General features: G+C 36.5%; 1 protein-coding gene across 4 annotated transcripts in view; it reads left to right on the top strand.

Annotated features, from left to right (window-relative positions):
• Nucleotides 1-20,783, top strand: part of ATP8A2 (ATPase phospholipid transporting 8A2) — a 555,453-nt gene that overhangs the window by 380,047 nt on the left and 154,623 nt on the right. The window lies entirely within an intron of this gene.

Raw genomic sequence — 20,783 nt, 5'->3', positions numbered from 1 at the left:
AGATCAATTTTAGTATGGTGAGATATGAATTGGATGTTTTAATTAGAAAATACAATAACCCCAAGTGAGCTACTTTTCCTACACGACATGTAGGGAGATGGTAAATGTTCATTACACTCGAGAACGTTTTCTCAAGTTGAGTTGAACATGGCAGATTGGGAATCAAGAGAGATTGTAACCACTGGAATTCTGTTATCAGTATGTGTGCCAGTCCTGACTTTATTTGTAAAATAGAAGGCTTAGGTGCTAAATATTAATTTAGCAATAGATAAGTCTGAAAATCAACTTTTTAAAACTTTATCATAAAAGTAAGCCTCTAGCCTTCCACATTGAAATGTTGTCTCCTTCTGTTCTGAGGAAGAAAAATAAAGTCTGATTTCCCTTTCATTTGACATGCCCTTCAGTGGTTCCCTCCGTCCTACTGGTGCAAGTTATTATAACCATATAATATAAACTATTACCTGAAGTGATGAAATACATGTGCAGAAAGTGAAGGAGTGTGTTGTTTTAATGAAAACTAATTTGTATGCTTTGGAAAGACTCAAAGGTGAGGTTTTTTTTTTAAAAGCTAATTAGATATGAGTAAGACAACTCCAAAACTGATGGATTCAGAAAATTCATGAAGGAGTTACACTCAAATTGCCTCAAAGCTTTTCTCAATACTTAAAAAACAACAACTTGAAACTGGACATTTTGTAACCTAATAGTATTGATATGGTATCTGTGTATGACGGAGAAAATAGAACTTTAGCCAGCAGAGCAGTTCTTGACTCTAAAATCAAGTTTGGGTGAATAAATTTACATATTCTAAGTTAAATAAAATATGTATCAGGTTTAACTGCTTTTTCAAATTAACTGACTTACTGTAGGTCTCAACTAAGTCAGATGACAGACAGGATTGCAGCAGATGAGTTCAATAATACAATTGAAACTGAATATTAAAATGACAATTCAGTGTTTTGGGGAACAGTTAAATCTATAACACAGAAATTTAATAGTTCATGGTGTCCACTTAAGAGATACTATTGTTAAATAGTATATTTGTAAAGACTTGGCCCAGGGATAAATTTGATTTAGCTCCAGTCCTTTAATAAACAATTATCACACATATGATATACGCTGCCATGCTCTCTTGTTTATACCAACATCTGAACCCAAAATGCCACTTCCCTCTTCCCTATATGGTAGTATTGGAAGTCTGCCCATCCTTTGGAAACCAGCTCCAATATTACCTTTACCTAAAGTCTGTTTTAGGTTCTCCGTGTGAAACTCTGGTGGACTCAGGAAAGTTGTTTATTGATAACACATCCAATTATTACCTACTGTTTGCCCGAATTAGAGTTGGTCCAGGTACTATGATTTTTGGAGTCATGTTACTGATGATACAGCTGAGAAAGTACTTGCATTTTTGTGTATGTTTGTCTGTATCTCCAGTTTTCCTGAAACACCGTCTTTAGCACTTTTGCCTACTTATATACGAGAGCACAAACTGAAATACTGTGAAGAAGCAAGAACTTCCATTTATGTATCAGGAGAAATAACCAATGATTACCCACAGCAAGCACAAACAGATACATTTTTTTGAGGAAAAAGCACACTAATACTATTCTGCTGGTGAAGTGACTGCTGGTACATATAATGTACTGTATACTTTGGCAAAATGTTTTGTTTAAACTTAGAGAGCCTTTTCATTTTTTCCAGGATATTAAATAATGCTTGTGTTCATTTATAATTATTTTCTTGGGATGTGAGGAATGGTTGCTTTAATGATATTAACATAGAATTCTTGGTTGGGAAGAAGTGTTAGTGTATAGTAAAAGAGCGAAGATAGAAATAAGTGGTTCCGACTTGGAAAGTTATAAAAATTTAAAAGACTACCTGCTCTGACAAGTGACAGGGAAGCTAATTTTAACTCTGAAGTATCTCCATGTTTTGGAGTTTAATTTTCTATGATACTAACCAATTTTATATAATGAATTTTGTAGCTTTGTAATTGTATTGCATGGATCTAACAAACAGAGAAACAATTGTGTCTGCATTTGTAGGACTAGCAGCTAGTTTCTCCATTATTATCAGGTCACAAAAACTGTCAAGAGCTTTTTCAAAACACATTCTAAATCTAACAATGTCTTTAAAAATGAACTTTTTCTCTTTTTCTTTGAAGACAAAGTTTCAGTTGGGCTGGCATTTTGCTTTACTCTACAGGAACTCCTGAGGGAGAGGTACTCCGAGCCTAATGAGACCTCGCTACCTAGCTGCCACCGTCTGGATTTGGTGGCCCTGCTAAATGACTTCTTCACTTAGTGTTTAGAAAAATGAATTCTGTGAACTTAAAATCATAGCCCTGTCCAAGGGGACTTCTAACATAATGAAAAGGCAGAAGGTAGCTGAGGTTTAAGAGGTCTGTTTAGGAGAAAAATGAGGTGTTAAACAGTTAGACACTGCCATCAGATTTTTAGCATTGATTGATAGTTCAGAATTACTCAGCTCTTAGGTCCAGAATGTAACAGTTATCCAACCACTGACATGAAACATTCAGTTGCCAACTTCTGTTTTCTGGATTATTAATTTTCAGTCCATGTATTTCAGGTGTTTGGCTAAGGATTTTGTTGAAATATCTTTTCTCATTTCTTGCAAATTCTGACTTTGCTAGAGAAATACTTAGAGTTAGCTTACTTTTTCTTATTTACCCTTATTTAAGGGTAGTGAGGTAACATATCTTTTGTTTGCAAAAAAAAAACAAAACTGTAATATGTATAATTTATTCAAAAATAAAGGTTGCTTTGGAAATCTCCACATGCTTGAAATCTAAGGCTATGCATATAGATATATTCACCAAACATATTCCATACGGAAAACAATACTGGCATTTCAGAAATTAAGTACAAAGAGTGTTTATAAAATGGCATGTGGTATCTAGTATAGCAACTGTGGAAATATTTGTGTTACTGTCTTGACGAAGCCTACAGCTCTTTAGAACAGTCAGTTTTTATATTGATTTTAAGGCATTCATAGATTTTAAATGATTACCAGAATAGCTGTTGTTTTTTTCTGGACTGTTTAATTCACTGTAAGTATATATTAATACTTATAAGAGAGGGAAAAAAATTGCAAACACTTTAAACTCAAAATCAGAAATAGCATACACTCACTGTAATATAGCATTTGCTACTTCAGAGGGTAGATCACAAGATCAAGCTCCTGGTGTTGAGACAGGAGGTCATTATTCATTTGTTTGAAGACAAAATATATTTCAGACCCTGGCGATACTTGCTCTACAAACAGATATAGAGCAGGTCCCTTGCTTGAACTGAATCTCACAATTTACAGTAGAATACAACAACAAAGAAAAATGAAGGCAGAGAAAACAGAAGACACCACAAATGGAATGAATGAGAAGGGAATGAGAGAAGGAAGAGAGGATCTTGAACTCATCGTTAAGCCTTCAAATGGGGGCATCGAGCGAGAAATCGAGTTGGGTGGAAAGTGACAGGTTGATTTTACTGCTCTGCTTGGGTGTGGTCCACTGCCCTGTCTTCAAGTTCTGTGATCCTTTCTTCTTCTACATCTAGTCTGCTACCGTGCTTCCCCGAAAATAAGACCTAGCCATACCATTAGTTCTAATCCGTCTTTTGGAGCAAAAATTAATATAAGACCCGGACTTGTATTATAGTAAAAATAAGACTGGGTCTTATATTAGTTTTTGCTCCAAAAGACGGATTAGAGCTGATGGCCCGGCTAGGTCTTATTTTTGGGGAAACAAGGTATTGAAGCCCTCTATTGTATTTTTTGGTCTATTTATTATATTCTTCAGTTTTGTGACTTCTATTTGGTATTTTCTTATATTTTCTATTTCTTTGTTGAAGTTTTCACTGTGTGCATTCATTCTTCTCCCAAGCTCAGTGAGCATCTCTATGACCATTATTTTGAACTCTCTATCAGGTAAGTCATTTAGCTCTGTTTCATTAAAGTCTTTTTCTTTCATTTGGAACATATTCCTCTTTTTTCATTTTCCTTGACTCTCTGTGTTGGTTTCCCTTAGAAACCATTAGATAAACCAGCCCCCTCTCCCAGTCTTGAAGGAGTGGCCTCAAGTAGGAAATGAACCTTACTGTTCACCCTACCCTAGCTTTTGGTTGTCTCTCAAACCGTTGTGATTATCCAAGCAGCCTACTTTATTTTTAGTGTTTCTCAAGTGCTTGAGGATGTGCCAAGACTTACAGTGTCCCAAAAGGGAGCATCTCAGTCAACACCTAGATTCAGGCTGATTGGAAGTCAGATCTTCAGACAGCAGCTTTAAAAGTATGCAAATATACTTATTTCAGGGGAAGACTAAGACATAGGTATTTCTGTCTGCTTCCTGTTCACTGAGCCCTGGAGTGATGACCTCTTAAGAACTGTTTCTTTGTTACCATCCTATTGAACTCATGCACACATGCCCCATTGGTCACCAGAGCCAAATGATCAAGGGGTGTCCCCCTGGGAAGCAGCCACAAAAACTGGGGCACTATATGTAAAAGCCAGGGCACCAGACACGTGGACAGCTTCCATGCCAGGAGATTCCAGTGCTCTGGAACATGGCAGAGGGAGAGTGCAAACATGGTGCCCACCAATATCCATCCCTGGAGGGTATTTCAGTAGGCCCCTCAATGAGTGTTAAATTAAATGCCTGCCCCTCAGGTTAACACTTTCAGATAAGCAAATAAGCCTCTACAATAAAGTCTGGGCACGTTTCAGTCAGCTTCCTCTGCACTGGGTCCTGGAGTGGGTGAGTCTGCATGTGAACTGTTTCTTTGTTTGCTATAACCTTGTGGGTCCCCTGAATACAAGCCCCATTGGCTTTCAAAGCTAGATGTTTGGGAGGTTCATCTCTCAGGTGCAGGTCTTAAAATATGGAGTGCCATATGTGGGGTAACAACCCTTTGCTCCCTAGGGAGAAGCTCAAGTGCTCAAGTATATGAGTTCCCTCCAAATTGTGGGTTGCTATGCCAGGGAAGGGGTGGGTATGGTAAGATCGTGTCTTAGCCTAGCCTCCCCTACACACTTTGATGTGAGTTTTTTTCTCATCGGCCTATGTATACAAGTTGCTCAGCTAGTTTTGGATTTTTTTTCCGAGAGGAAATTGTTCCATGTGTAGCTGTAGATTCAGTATGTCTGTGGGATGAGGTGAATTCAGGATCCCCCTACATTGCCATCTTGAACCAGAACTGATGTTGGTTTTAGAAATGTTAAAATTGTAGTTGTGAAGGGATCAGGAAGGGATGGATAGGCAAGCATGGGATTTTTAGGGAAGTGAAGTACGAGGATGATGGATACATGACATCTGTCATTTGTCAAAATCAATTGAACTGTATAATATGAAGAGTGACCCCTACTGTAAACTATGGAGTTTAGTTAAAAATGATGTACTAATATTGGCTCATCAATAGCAATTGTACCACACTAATATAAGATGTTAATATGAGAAACTCTATGGGTCTGTGTGGGTGGTATGGGAACTCTGTGCTTTCTGCTTATTTTTTCTGTAAAGCTGCTCTAAAAAGTAAAGTCTATTATTTTTAAAAGTTGCAGTGATACATAAAGATGAAGATGGTCAGTAGCCTGTCGGTTAAAAAAAAAAAGGGGGGTTGATATTAGAAATGCAGTTTGAAAATCATCTATATAAAGAGGCTTTTTTGGGGCCTCAGGAGTAGATGAGATCCTCATGGGGGAGTGATGAAAGGGAAGACGTGAGCGCCCAGCACCAAGTCTCCCAATATTGCCATATAAGGGTCTGGCTCATGACAAGGAAATGGCAAGGACAAAAAAGGAATGACACTAAAAATTGGAGGAGTACAAGTGTCACATCACATCACAGCAGCCAAGAGGGAGATGAATTTGAAAGGTCATTACTGATGCTCCAAAGAGGTGAAGAATAATGAGGACTTATAATGGTCATTAAATCTGATGATTAGGTGGGGAGGAATCTGTCAGACTAGTTTCAATACTGTCCTGGTTGGAGTTGAGTTGTGGAGGTTAAGACTCAGTTGATCTGGAAATGGAAGCTAGAAGTATAGATTTCTTTAATAAGTAAACAGCTTTCCTTTTAGGTAGATGAGGAATGGTCTGTCTTTCTTTCTTTCTTTCTGTCTGTCTGGCTTGCTTGCTTTTTTTTTTTGAACTGTGGAAGATAATCTGTTCACAGGAAGAGACTAAAGAGCCAAAAGTCTGGTAGAGGCTGGACATTTGAGAGAAATGATAGAAAAAGATGGGAATGGACCCAAGACCCTGATTAAGAAGTAGCCATACAACCAGAAGAAATTGGTAGATGAACAGAAAAATATATAAGGTGGTTTAGCATGCCATCAGAGATTTGGGGTTACAAAGAAAGTAGATGGGGAAATTAAAATTGGATCATCTCTATCTTTAATAAAGTAAAATGAACTCTTTATCTGATAATTATTTGGTGTTGGATTGTGGCTGAGATGAAGTTTTGAGGCATTTTCATTTGAAGCCCCCCACAGTGACATAGAGACCTAATTTTTAATTCAAAAGACCCCATAGAAATTATCATGCCCAACTTGGTCTTTTTTCAAAGAAGGAGAAATGGGATAAAGAAAGGCTATGGTGATTGCCTGAAGTCACATGGCTATTTAGGGGCTGAATCAAGACTATAATGGAAGTCTTATCTGAGGCAATCTTGTATTTCTTCTACATTACTGCAGGTCTGGAGAATTTGAACTGATCCAATGAGATGTCTGGTAGGCAGCTGTAGATAGATAGCTGGTATTGGAATTAGAGGTGAGAACTAAAACCAAAGTTCTTTTTTTATTGAAATATAATTCACATACCATAAAATTTGCCCCTTAAAAGTGTACAGTTGAGAGGTCTTAATACATTCACAGACTTGTGCAGCTGTCACCACTATATAATTCCAAAACACTTCATCACTCCTAAAAGAAAACCCATACCCATTAGCAATCACACCACATCGTCCCACCACCACCACCAAAGCATCTGGCAAACTCTAATCTACTTTCTGTTTCTATGGATTTGCCTATTCTGGACATTTCATGTAAGTGGAATCATGCAGTATGTGGCATTTTGTTTCTGGCTTCTTTCACTTAACATAAGGTTTTCAAGGGTTCCTTCATGTTTATGGACCTACCACATTTTATGTAGCTGTTTGTCAGTTGATAGACATTTAAGATCTTTCCACTTTTTGTCCATTATTAATAATACTGCTATGCAATTCATATACAAGTTTTTGTATAGACATGTTTTTCAATTCTCTTGGGGTATACCTAGTAACTAGACGTTATTTGAAACAACTTGGTACAGCCTTTGGGTATACTTCTTAGAAGGTAGGAAAGTAAATGATTCTGATGAATCGTTAACAAATTATTTGCGAGTCAATGGTTTCTTTTTCTTTGCTTTTAGAAAACTTTGAAAAGGACCTAATCAAGATGTCAGCACATAGATGATTTTAAATAACTCTACTCTTAGAGCACTGCATTTTTTTTTTTTTTTTTTTTTTTTTTTTTTTTTTTTTTTTTTTTTTGGCACATGGCTCAGCGGTCCAAAGTACTGATGGCTATTGCTCTAACCAAACTTTATATTCCCATTTATTATGCGAAGTAGATTTCTCAAGACTTAGAGCTATAGAAATGAGCAATAGGAATAGAAATGGAGCCGAGCCTTGTCTCAATCTACCAGTAGCTAATATTCTTCCACAGTTAGATGAACCAATGTGCTGAAGGAGGACTCAGCTCCATCTAGCTCATTAAAAGATGTATTTCTAACAAAATTGTATTATTTAGTAAGTATCAAAATGCATGTTATTCTCCATTGTATACCACTAGTGATTGTCATGATAACTTAATTCAGAAAATTTTTTTTAACACTTATAGCCATAGAGCCACAGAAAATTAATTTTAATTTCTATTCATCATTTTTGTAAAATATGATAGGATGATTGATAAAAGACTTTCAAACAAAAATACATTAAGCTAGGGTTAAGTTATATCTGGGAAAAGTGGAATTGTAAACAAGTTCAAGATAAAAATAATGGTGGGACAACCGGATGGCTCAGTTGGTTAGATCGCTAGCTCTTAACAACAGGGCTGCTAGTTTGATTCCCACATAGGCCAGTGAGCTGTGCCCTCCACAACTAGATTGAAGACAATGAGCTGCCACTGAGCTGCCAGAGGGGTGCCAGATGGCTCAGTTGGTTAAAGCACGAGCTCTCAACAACAAGATTGCCGGTCCGATTCCCGCAAGGGATGATGGGCTGCACCCCGTCCAACTAAAGATTGAAAATGGCAACTGGACTTGGAGCTGAGCTATGCTCTCCACAACTAGATTGAAGTACAACAACCTGACCTGGAGCTGATGGGCCCTGGAAAAACACACTGTTCCCCAACACTCCACAATTAAAAAATAAATTAATAATAATGGTGTAAAATTTCTGACAGAGAAATATTTGTTCATATATTTCTTAAAGTGAGTTGTGATGGGCATCCACTTATGGTACTTAGAATCCACTGACTACATTTTAAAAATGATGTAAATTTATTTTAAAATGTGATAATTTACAATATGCCAGAAATTATGTCCTTTGCAACTACATAACCTTATCATTAAAAAATTTATAATCCCTTAAAAATATATTGAAACCAAGGCAATCTACAGATTCAGTGTAATCCCTATGAAAATCCCAATGACTTTTCTTGCAAAAGTAGAAAAACTCATCCTAAAATTCTTATGGAATCAAGAGACCTCAAATAGCCAAAACAATCTTGAAAAGGAAGAGTGAGTTTGGAAGAATCACACATCCTGATTTCAAAACTTGCTACAAAGCTACAGCACTCAGAACAGCATGGTACTGGCATAAAGACAAACATATAGACCAATGGACTAGAGAGCCCAGAAGTAAACCCTTGCATATATGGCCAAATGATTTTTGATAAGGGTACCAAGACCCTTCGATGGGGAAAGGACCATCTTTTCAACAGATGTTGTGGATAAAATCTCCACATGCAAAAGAAAATTGGACCCTTACCATACAGCACATATAAAAATTAACTCAAAATGGATCAAAGTCAAATATGAGAGCTAAAACTATGAAACTTTTAGAAGAAATCATAGGGGGAAAGCGTGACATTGGATTTGGCAATGATTTCTTCAATATGTAACTAATAGAACAGGCAACACAAGCTAATATAGATAAATTATACTTCTTAAAATTAAAAAAATGTACATCAAAAGGTACTGTCAACAGAGTGAAAAGGCAATGCACAGAATAGGAAAAAAATATATGCAAATCATATATCTAATAAGGGATTAATATCCAGAATATATAAAGAACTTCTACAACTCAACAACAACAAAACCCAATTCAAAAATCATTAAAGGACTTAAAATATAGGGGTCTGATAAATAAGTTCGCTAACTCATCCTAGAAAAAGTGGAACATACCTCATTGCTGAATATCACTATGGTCACCTTCGAAGTACCTCCCCTTGGGAAGCTATGCACCAATGCTTCTGCACCCTTCAAAGCAATTTTGGAACTCTTTTTCTCTAATGGCCATCAGAGCTATCGTCGCATTACCCTTGATGTCCTGAATGTCATCAAATGTCTTCCTTTCAATAGTTTCTTTATCTTTGGGTAAAGAAAGAAGTCATTGGGGGCCAGATCAGGTGAGTAAGGAGGGTGTTCCAATACAGTTATTTGTTTACTGGCTAAAAACTCCCTCACAGACAGTGCCGTGTGAGCTGATACAAGAGCCATAAATTGTTGGTGAAAAGTTCAGGTCATATAACTTTTTCACGTAGCCTTTTCAGCACTTCCAAATAGTCAACTTGGTTAACTATTTGTCTAGTTGGTACCAATTCATAATGAATCATCCTTCTGATACCAAAAAAGTTTAGCAACATCGTTGCAATAAGTTCACAAACTTAATTGTCAGACCTACATACATTTCTGCAAAGAAGATATTTAAGTGGCCAATGGGCACATGAAAAGTTGCTGAACATTTCTAACCATTAAGAAAATACAAATCAAAACCACAGTGAGATACCAATTCACATCCACTAGGATGGATACTATTAAAAAAAATTGAAAATAGCAAGCATTGATGAGAATATGGAGAAATTAGAACACTTGTGCTTTAGTGGTGGGAAAGTAAAATGGTGCAGCTGTTGTGGAAGACAGTGTAGAGGCTCCTCAGAAAGCTAAACATAGAATTATCAAATAGTCCAGCAATTGCACTTCTGGATATATACCCAAAATAATTGAAAGCAAAGAGTGGAACAGATATCCTAGCAACAATGTTCACAGTAGCCAAAAGCTGGAAACATCAGTGGGTGGGTGAATAAGCAAAATGTGAGCTAGACATACAATGAAACATTATTCAGCCTTAAAAAGGAATGAAATTCTGATCATTGCTACAACATGGATGAACCTTGAAAACATTATGCTAAGAGATATAAGGCAGACACAAAAGGACAGACATTGCATTTTTCCAGTTATATGCAGTAAGTAGAACAGATACATTTATAGAGACTGAAAACAGAAAAGTGGTTACCAAGGACAGAGGGAGGGGGAATGGAGAGTTATTGTTTATAGGAACAGTTTCAGTTTGGGGTGATGAAAAAGTTCTAGAGATGAATGGTGGTGATGGTTTTATAACAATGTGAATGTACTTAATGCCACGGAATTTGCATTTACAATCAAAATGGTGCATTTTATGTTATATATATTTTACCACAATGAAATAAATAAAAATATACTGAGAGTGTTTTTCAGACGTTTGGAGACATAGTTTTTCACATTTCTCTCAGCCAGTGTAGCATAGCTGTTCCCATATTTGAAGAACACCTGTCTAGTGTCCTTCACAGTCTGAACCCAGCCCTCTCCTCTCACTTCATTTTTCTTGTTCTAGCCACCTGGAAATTCACATCTGCTAAAATTATGTACAAGTTGTTCCAAATACCTTTAATGCCCCTTCTCCACCCACCAATTTGATGAATGGAATCTGATACTTCAAGACCCAGGCCAACTGCCACCACCACTGGAAAATTGTGGTGACTCCTTTAGACAGAACCCATTTCTCCCTCTATTATGTTCTCAAAGAACTTTTCCATCCCTCTGACTGATCCCAAACCTGTCCCCATCCAGATCGAATTCTTCAAGGGGAAGGATGATGTCTTCTTCACTTTCATGACTCCTACAAATAGCACAGAGCAAAATTTGAAGTAGGGTCTTAGTAAATAGTTCAATAACTAAATTTTTAAAAAAATAATGATTATTTCCTTATAATTGTCCACTGAGAGAGTAGACAGACCTTTCTCCAACTTTCCAGAGCAAGAAAATAAGAAAAAGAAATGTCACACCTTGCCCAGGTGACAGGCTGATGGGGGTGGAGAGACAGCATCAATATTCTGCCTTCTTACGACACTGGTCTGTGGAGCCTGGCATTACATCTTACTGTCAATATATTAAGAGCATTACTTTATTGGTTATAAAACACATGTTCTCAAATATTTGCCATAGGTCCTGTCCATAAATGAAATGATCTTATACATATTTCTGCTACCCTTACCATAATGAAATCCCCCGCCACTGTTCCAACAGCAAGAGGTTGAAAAAAACTGTCATTAATGAACGATAGCAGATCCTAACCAATGACCTCCAGATGAAAGGCTCATTATTTCATTACTGGTCTCCAGAGCTATTTGTTCCCCAAAACACTGTAACACAGGATTTGGGCTGAAGAGGCTAAGCCTTGAACTATAAAAAATGTAAGTAGTCCTTGACACAATTTGGAGCGATTACATTCTATTGTGCCAAGAATTCCTTATTAAAAATCAATTTAATTGTGCATACACCATCTGGTCGGTATTATGGTCTTTTATGTGAGGGAAACACGATATTGTATTTACCTGATGTTCCATAGTATGAACGTGTAATTTTGCAGAAACAGAGGCATTTTGTAGCACTGAAAACTTAATAATTAAGGAAACTTTAAAAATGTTTACCAGACTTCCCTTCACGAACTTTTGCAACTTTTGGGCTATAAGATTCAACTTCATGCATCGTTTGGGATTTTAATGGAAAAGAAAATGCTTAAGCAAGAAATTTATATGTGCACATCATATGCTACATTTATTCACATGTAAAATTTCTATTTTATACTTTTGAGATTCTAATCCCTTTCAACATAACTTTAATTTTCACATTAGTATTAATTTATGTTGTTTTTATTCAAAGAATTTGGAAGGTGAAATGTTTACTTTTGATTGTCTACTGTGTCGGTTTCAACCATATTAGTAAAAGATTGCAATATTTTAGCTCAAAATCTCACAGGAAAATGTTTCAAACTAGAGTGATTGCATTTTGTTATGCAAAATGGGGAAGTGTTTTTGCAGCTTGTTTTTCAAAATAGTTTACACCCTAATCTACAAAGGATCTTTTAACTTCCTTACATGGCATTAGAGGCTTAAGAGTTAGGTCTTTAATAAGTTTTTTGATCTGCTTATGTATTTATTGTTATGAAGTATCTTGTTGATGTAAAAATCTTAAAATATCAGCAACATGGTAAGTTAGTAGCTATAAATACTGATTCAATTCTGAATTGCCTTAACTTTGATGTTTTAAAAAGTCACTTATTTGTTATACAGGGTCTACTGTTAGTAACTCCAGTCTATTAAACATGTACTTGGTACCAGCCATAATGTCTTTAATCTTCTCTGTGCCCTGAGTTCCTCATTTGTGAAATGGAGAAAATGCCTACTTGTTAGGATTGCTGTGAGGTTTAAATGAGATAATCCATTTACAGTGTGAGATTCTTGGCACAGAGTAAGCATGAAATGCTTGTCAGCTTTTATCATCATCATCAAAAACAGCAAACATGACAATTCTGCAGTTTGTGGTTTCCTTTCCATTCATTCATTTAAAAAATGAAGTTTGGGAGGATCAAGGAAGATACCACGCTCCACAGCAATTAAGTGCTTGACTGGGATGAAACCTATTTGACCAATGTGTCGATCTGTCCTATACTCACGTTTAAGTGAGCTTTCCTCGCATATGTCAAGTGTTCATACTATTCTGCATGTGCTCGTTTGTTGAGTACCTACTAGTGTATGCGAAGCACTGCGCTGGATCCTGGCCGGGTAATAGTGAATGGAATCGATACAATCTCTGGCTCCACACATCTTACAAATGGTGGGGTAGACAGGTAACAATGCAACAAAAATTATAGGACGTGACGAGCTAAAAGAGAAGTGAGCATGGTACAGTGATTGAGAATAGTAAGGTCTTTTCTTTTGCATAATTCTTTAAAGTAATGCTTATGTGTTGAAACAATAGTAGAGATTTATAAAGAAAAAATAATGTACCTTCATCTGCCTCCAGATAATCAATAGGAACAGTTTAGCTAGCCTCCGTACCTTTCTTTGTACTCATAAGAACATATGTAGATATTTTTGTTGTGGTTTTACAAACAATGGAGCCTGTACACAGTATTCTGTAACTTTGTTGTGTGTTTGCCTTGAAAAGTCCTTATTAGTGTTTACAAGTATGTGATGTTTGCTGCTAGCACTTCACCTTTCCAGGACTCACTTAGTAAGAGAAAAACTCTCCAAAGATTTTAGAGATGAAATCCTGCCCACTTACTGCAATAGTCTCCATTTAAGTCTAGCCAGTCAATCTCATAATTTATTGGACAAAAGATACTTAAGGGGAAAGGTTTTTGGGTATCTTGCTACCACCATTGTTATTATTATTTCTGATAACCTCTGCTGTATAAAAGCATCCTTAATTTTTACCCCTTGATTTTCTGTCTACCTACCTACCTTCCTACCGACTTACCTATTTTATATTTTTGCCTTTTGTCTATCTAATACTATTTCTTTGACGTACATTTCTTTATTTACATACCTACAGATTTCATATTTTAAAAGATAAGTGCTTAATATTTCATAGACTTGCTACATTCACCCCCAATAAAGAACCCCCAATAAGGTTTTTTTCACCCTATGCTTTCTGCTTTTTGTTTGTCTTATTTCCACTACTAACAGTACTGCAAAACAAGGTATGTTTTTATGTAAAGGTGCTTTTATTTATGAGAAATGAATTTCTGAAAATAGAGTTTCTAGATGAAGTAGATGCTGATTTTTCACCTAATACACATTACCAGATTGAATTCCAAAAAGACTGTAACACTTTGCCTTTCAAACAACAGATATTGTTAATGCCAGTTAATTAGCTCAGACCTGACGCGCTAGTCAGTCAATCGTGATGGCATTACCACTTTTGTGAGAAACCGTATTCTCTGCAGGGTAACTTTTATTCTCTATTGGGTAACCTTTCCACTTCAGCCCCCTTCCATGGGTCTCAGAAGGAACAGGTCCTTTCATTCCCCAATGAAGTGATCATCTAAGATGCCGGCTGTTAGTTGAGAACCCGAGTGGCGGCAGGTACAGCCTGCTGAGATTGTACCATGGCAGCTAGGACCTCGAGACAGGAGTCTGTGCAATTCGCCGAGACGGTTACTGCATTTTTGGCAGTGAGGCAGCAGTTAAAGCAAGGATTTTTTCCAAGAAGGAAAAGCTATTTAATAAGTTTGGGTCAGTTTGCTCATAACAGCACTACGTTTGAGGACCAAAACCCCAGGAGCTTGGCAAACCATCAGTGCTTGGCAGCTCTTCCCACCAACTCACCAAGTCTGAGGCCGTCCAGGCAGAACCTGGCTCTCTCCACTTTGACTTTGACTGTATTCATTTAATAGCATTCCTACTTAAAAAGAAAGTAAAGGCAGAGGAATCTTTCCCCCCCATTAATCCAGAAAAGTAAAATTTAGTGGCAATAAGCAAGCCGTGGTCCAAGTCACTGCATATCGAGGGGGGACTGCGCCATCTGTTTGCATTGAGGGCTGTGTGTCTGGTTGTATGCACCGTGGAACTTGTGGTCCACCAAAAATGACATTAATGTTTAGGAATTGGGCAGTGCTTTCTCTTTTTTTGTATATGAATTAGCATTTGTATATAACTAACCAGTGTGAAAGTCTGATTTTATAGTGTGTCAGGGAGCCATCATGTACCTGTCTCATGAATAAATAAAATAAAAATGAAGTACGTTTGTGTAAATATTTAAAAATACAGTGTGTTCTCATATTTTTCCATTTCACCTATGGAAATCTTGCCAAAATGAAATCAAGTTTGAGTGTTTACAAAGTAAGAAAAACCAGCTCATGGATTTTGAAATTAGGAGATGGATTTTTGTTTGTTTTGTTTTATTTTATTTTGGTTTTCTTTTTTTTTTTTCTCTATCAAATAAATAGTTCCGGTCTGATCATCTAATGATGGATTATTTAAGTGAAGATTGAAATTGAACTGGAAATGTTGAGAAGGAGCTTGTTTATACTTTTCCCAAAACTGCAGCACCTGCAACTGATAAAAATTAGGACAAACATTTCGAGAATGTTTGAAGACACATGTGGCTAAGGCAGTGCCAACTCGGACAGAATCAGAACTGGCTGCTTAGAGGAGCTATCCCAACAGTCAGCTAATCAAGAATGTTAATCGAGTGAAGACTGAAAATTTGTACACGGTTCAGGATTGCTTGGAGCAAAGAGTAATGCTGACCACGAGATGCTTGATTTCTTCGGATTTTTTTCCCCATATTGTATATTTTCATCAACTTGAGCGTCTTAGTTATGTACAATTTACTCTTAGTCTTTAATGTAACTTGTCATTAATAATTTATACAGGTATATTTCTGTCTTAGGGATCTAAATATGTGAAGTGTGGATTCACATTCGATGTTCCTATGGCATGTAAAGAACTGGGCCGTTGGTCCTATGGGTGAGGTCTGCCTAGAGGGGCGTTACTTGAAAAGAAGTGAAGCTTTCTGAACTCACACATAGCATCGTGGCGTCATGCAACCTGGTTTCTAACTTTTATCAGGTTGACCTACCGTGTTTCCCCGAAAATAAGACCTAGCCAGACCATCAGCTCTAATGCATCTTTTGGAGCAAAAATTAATACAAGACCCAGTATTATATTATCTTACGTTACATTACATTACATTACATTACATTATATTATATTATATTATATTATATTATATTATATTATATTATATTATATTATATTATATTATATTAAAGACCCGGTCTTATATTATAGTAAAATAAGACCGGGTCTTATATTAATTTTTGCTCCAAAAGACACATTAGAGCTGATGGTCCGGCTAGGTCTTATTTTCGGGGAAACACGGTAATAAATGTATTTCTTTCATCCAGGGATTCTCCAGCATGTCCCTGTTGACATTTTGGAGCAGATAATCCCTTGTTGTAGGGAGCTGTCCTGGACCTTGTAGGATGGTTAGCAGAATCTTTAGCCTCTACCACTTGATACCTATAACACCCTCATGAAGGTCCCCAAATATGATCAGGTGTCTCCTTGGAGGCAAAATGAACCCAAGTTGAGAATTCCTGCTGGAAACAGTTATAGCAATAAAACATGAACATGTTTTCAAAGTTCAGAACAGCCCAAGATGTAGAAGTGAATCTCCGTTATATCCACCAGAGAACACTTCTGTTACCAAAAGGTAATGAATATTAACAATTTCTTATATGTCTTCCAAAAAGTTGCCATGCATATGAGTGTATACATCTATTCTGTACAATCATGACCATTCAACATATACCTTGATATTTTTATTTGAATAATATATCTGTAAGATTTTATATTATAGTGCTGACAGATTTATATTACTCTTTTTAATATCAGCATAGTGTTTCATTGTTATGGAGGAATCATAATTCATTTAACCAGCTATCAGTATACATACAAGTTCTAACTTTTTATCTTTCCAGATAATGCTACGGTAAACACCCTTGTATTTTCATGTTGAATACTGTGTGATTATAGCAGTAAGATATAATTTAGAGTATGTCCCTAAAAGTGGAACTGTTGGGTCAAAAGAAAAGTACATGAAACCCATTCTATATTGCCTACTGGGTATGAGATTAGCTATTTCCCCAGGTTACCAGACTTAAATCTTTGCCCATCTGTTAGATAAAAAATTATATACGTATGAGTTTCATAAAAAATGAGATTTTCTATCTAAGTTTTTTACTCATGACCACACTGCATATATTCTTTGCCTGTTTTCCTAACAGATTGTCAGAAGTTTTCTCATTTGTAAGAACCTCTTTATGCATTAAGGAAATTAGGCATCTGTCTTCATAGATGTTACAAATACATTTGTATTATTTATTAATTTTCTTTCAACTTTATTAATGTTTTTCTCTATAGTATGAATTGTTTCAAATTTATCCCTCTTTTTGGATGATTTTTGAGTTTAATGTCTTACAGAGAGTCAGTTTCACATACAAAAAAGTAATTTTTTATATTTCCTCCTAATGCTTTGTTTTTTATATTTAAATATTCAATGCCTCTATAATTAATTTGAGTATATGGAGTGAGACCAAAATACCATATAATTTTTTTCTGAATGCCATGGTAATAATCTGTTAGACAATAAAGGGCATTTGAAACAAGTGAGGTAAAGATGGCTTATTACCCAAATGATGTTAACATAACTGCCTCATCTTTGGATGCAAAATATTAAGCTGGGTCCATACAGGATACTTACAAGGAACCAATGGGGGCCATTGTAGCTTAGTGAAGGAGAAGCAGTGTTGTTAGAACAGTAGGAGAAGACCTCATCTGTAAGGCTTTGTAAGTCAGGGTTATGAAATCCATCTTATTCGATTAGTGTTTCTTTCTCATGTTTGTTTGACATGTTTCTCTTGTGCATAGCATATACATATTTTGGATTTTATTTTTTTTATCCATTGAGAATTTAAAATTTTTGTATTATTAATATAGCAGACATATTTGGTAGTCTTCTGTCATCACATTTTACGTAATGTTTTCAGCTTTTACTGTTTGCTTGGTTTCTATATTTTGCTAAAATTCTTGTCATGCTTTGTTTCCCTAAGGACTTGTAAACATTCACTACTGGCTTCTGGTATTGTATACTGCTAGAGAGAAATATGAAGCCAACTTGGTTTTTCCCCTTGCAGGTTAATTGGGGGTTTTTTTGCCTGAATATATTAGAGAATTAATCTTACAGAATTTTAAAACTCATGAATTCACTCACATATCAGGATATGTGTAGGTGTAGGTCTTTCTGTATCTGTTGTTTTGTTTCCTGGGGACAATGGGTGCCCTCAACATTTGCTGATTAAGGTTTTGGAATATTTCAGAAAATTTTCTTTTAATACATCTTTGAACATTTTTTTTTTTCTATTCTACTTGTTCTTTTTTTCAAGGTATACCTTTTTGGAATTTTTTAAATCATCTTTAAAAGGCTGTCAGTTTCTCTTAAAATCAGTGTTACATTTTGTCCTTTGTTCATTGCTTTTCTCAAGCCTACTCTACCCACCCCTGACTGTAGATTCAGCAATGTCAATTCTGGGATATATTTCCCTTCATGTACCTTGAATCTTTTCTTATTTGTTTCTTTCTTTGATACCTTACATATCTAATTTTAGCTCTTGCTTGAAGGAAAGCCACATTTTCTTTAAGTCCTTAGGTATCACCAAGAGCATTCAAAATTTTCTTCTGCCACGTGATCTGGTTCTTGCTGTAAAAATTGTTTCATATACTTTCTGTTACATTCCTTTATTTTTTTTCTTTATGATTTTTTGATGATGTCTGAGGAGGGGTCTTCAAAGTTGTTTCAGAACACTTTCCCATCAAATTTTTGGTCTCTTCTGCACTGGTCACGTATCACTTTGTGTGGAGGCACCTCCCTCCCCACCATTTCTTCTCCCTGGGTGAGTTAGAGAAGCCTGTATGCCTGACAGTGAATTTCTGTATGTTATGGGGTTTTCTGTTAGATTGTTTCATATTTATTTCCTTTTAGTCTACCTCAATCAGTGTCTGCCAAGTTGATTGACACTTACGCTCCCTCTTGTGCCTGCCATTCTCCTCACTTGCTTCTTGGGGTGGGGGTGGGGAGAAGACATGTGTGCATACAGAGCCCTTTAACTGCAATTTGCCTGCTGTGCTGAATCAGGCCATGGACTTGTCATGACTTGTCCCTACCTCTAGATTTCACCCTCTAAATACGAGTTGGTTCAGCTACTTCTTGGGTTGTTTCACATATTTCTTGTAAATTGTTTTACTCTTTAGGTTTTGTCTGTTATAGACATTCTCCCCTGATTTGATCTAATCTTGTCATATATATCAGCTTCTATTCTATGTCCTTTGTAGTTTTAACTAACAGTTTCATTGAAAGTAGTTATCTCTTTTCTATTTTCAATTATTTTGCTGGTTTCGATTGATTATTAGGGAGGGGAGGGCAATAGAAATATCACTACCTTCAACAAAAGGCAATTCATTAACCAAGTTAAGCAATAAAATAGTTACATGTTTACTAGACATTTATCAATGTTTGCTCAGTTGTTTGAATAGGAGACTATAGAAGTATAATCTTGGGGAAATTAGGTGAAAACCCTTGGAACAATTTACAAATATGTTGAATCAGGTGTGGATCCAGACTCGCACGGCACTAAAAGTTTGATTGAAGGATTGATTGCCAAGGCCTGGAGTGGGAGGAGGCAGTGCAATTGAAACTGTCATTTTAGGGATGGCTAATATTAGAAAAGGTGTTGTAAAAATATTTTGAGTACAGAGCACGGCACAAACTTCTGATTCTTACTTCTCTACCAATATTTCTTCACTAAGAATAGCCAGGCCTCATGGGAACCTCTTGGGAGATAGCTGAAATTCTGAGTGAATAGGAGTGTGGAAAGATTTTTAAGGGGCAGCAAGCTTATCTTAGATTTAGGAGGGATCCCTTGTAGCTTTTTGAAATAAGGAATAAGACGATGATGTTTGTGCTTAAGAAAACTTCATCTGGAAATTGGCTTGAGGTACGAGTCATGTGATCCCACTGGGACTCGGAGAGCCCCTGTTTGTTCCAAATATCATACAAGGTACGGTTGCTCGGGATGGGGAACAATTCCTGTCTCAAGAAGCCTTGTCTAGTGGTGTCAAGAGACTGATTTTGAAAAATCTGACTCAGTAAAATTTCAGTAGCAGAACTGATCTCAACTCAGATTATCGTGGGGCAGCTGTTGTGTGGCCAGTGTGCCACCTTGGTAACGCCAAGTGCCACACGATGTCACACTACGAAGGTGGAGTCTGTGATTGCCACGAGATACTTTAAAGTCTACTCCAAATCACTGGAATCCTATTGTATCCTATTAATTGAGCTGAATTTTCTACAGCAGCACTTTGTATTCCATATGCCGTATTCGGTCCCTCCTGCGGATGGCTCAGCCCACTCCTACTCCACTCCTACCACCTCCCCCTCTTCTAATTATACCTGAGCGACCATCCCTTCTCTAAAATAGTTTTATTCCCGTGTCATGCATGCCCCTGGCACTCTGTAGTAGTTTTCCCTATTCAGAATTATAGACTGCTTGAAGACATGACTAATAGTTTTTTAAATCTATTTATACAACCCATTTGATTTATTTATACAACCCATGTTACTCCAAAAGATGATTTAAGCATGTTTCTTTCATATATTGTGCTTTCACCTTTGCTGTGGTTGTGGACACTCGATTAAAGAGGGTCAACATTTCAAGAAGACACGTGACCAGCAGAAGAGTTCTTGTTTTTTTAAATTTTTATCTATTTGGAAGTCCTACAAAGATAAATTATATTTACGCAATCAACTCTGTAGGGAAAAAGAACATGAAGTTTAAGACTCTTCTA

This window comes from Rhinolophus sinicus, chromosome 16, assembly GCF_057876585.1.
Source record: "Rhinolophus sinicus isolate RSI-liver-muscle chromosome 16, RSI-T2T, whole genome shotgun sequence".
In the NCBI taxonomy this organism is placed as follows: Eukaryota; Metazoa; Chordata; class Mammalia; order Chiroptera; family Rhinolophidae; genus Rhinolophus; species Rhinolophus sinicus.
Note: the sequence above shows the minus strand (reverse complement) of the source record. Positions and strands in the feature narration are given on the sequence as shown.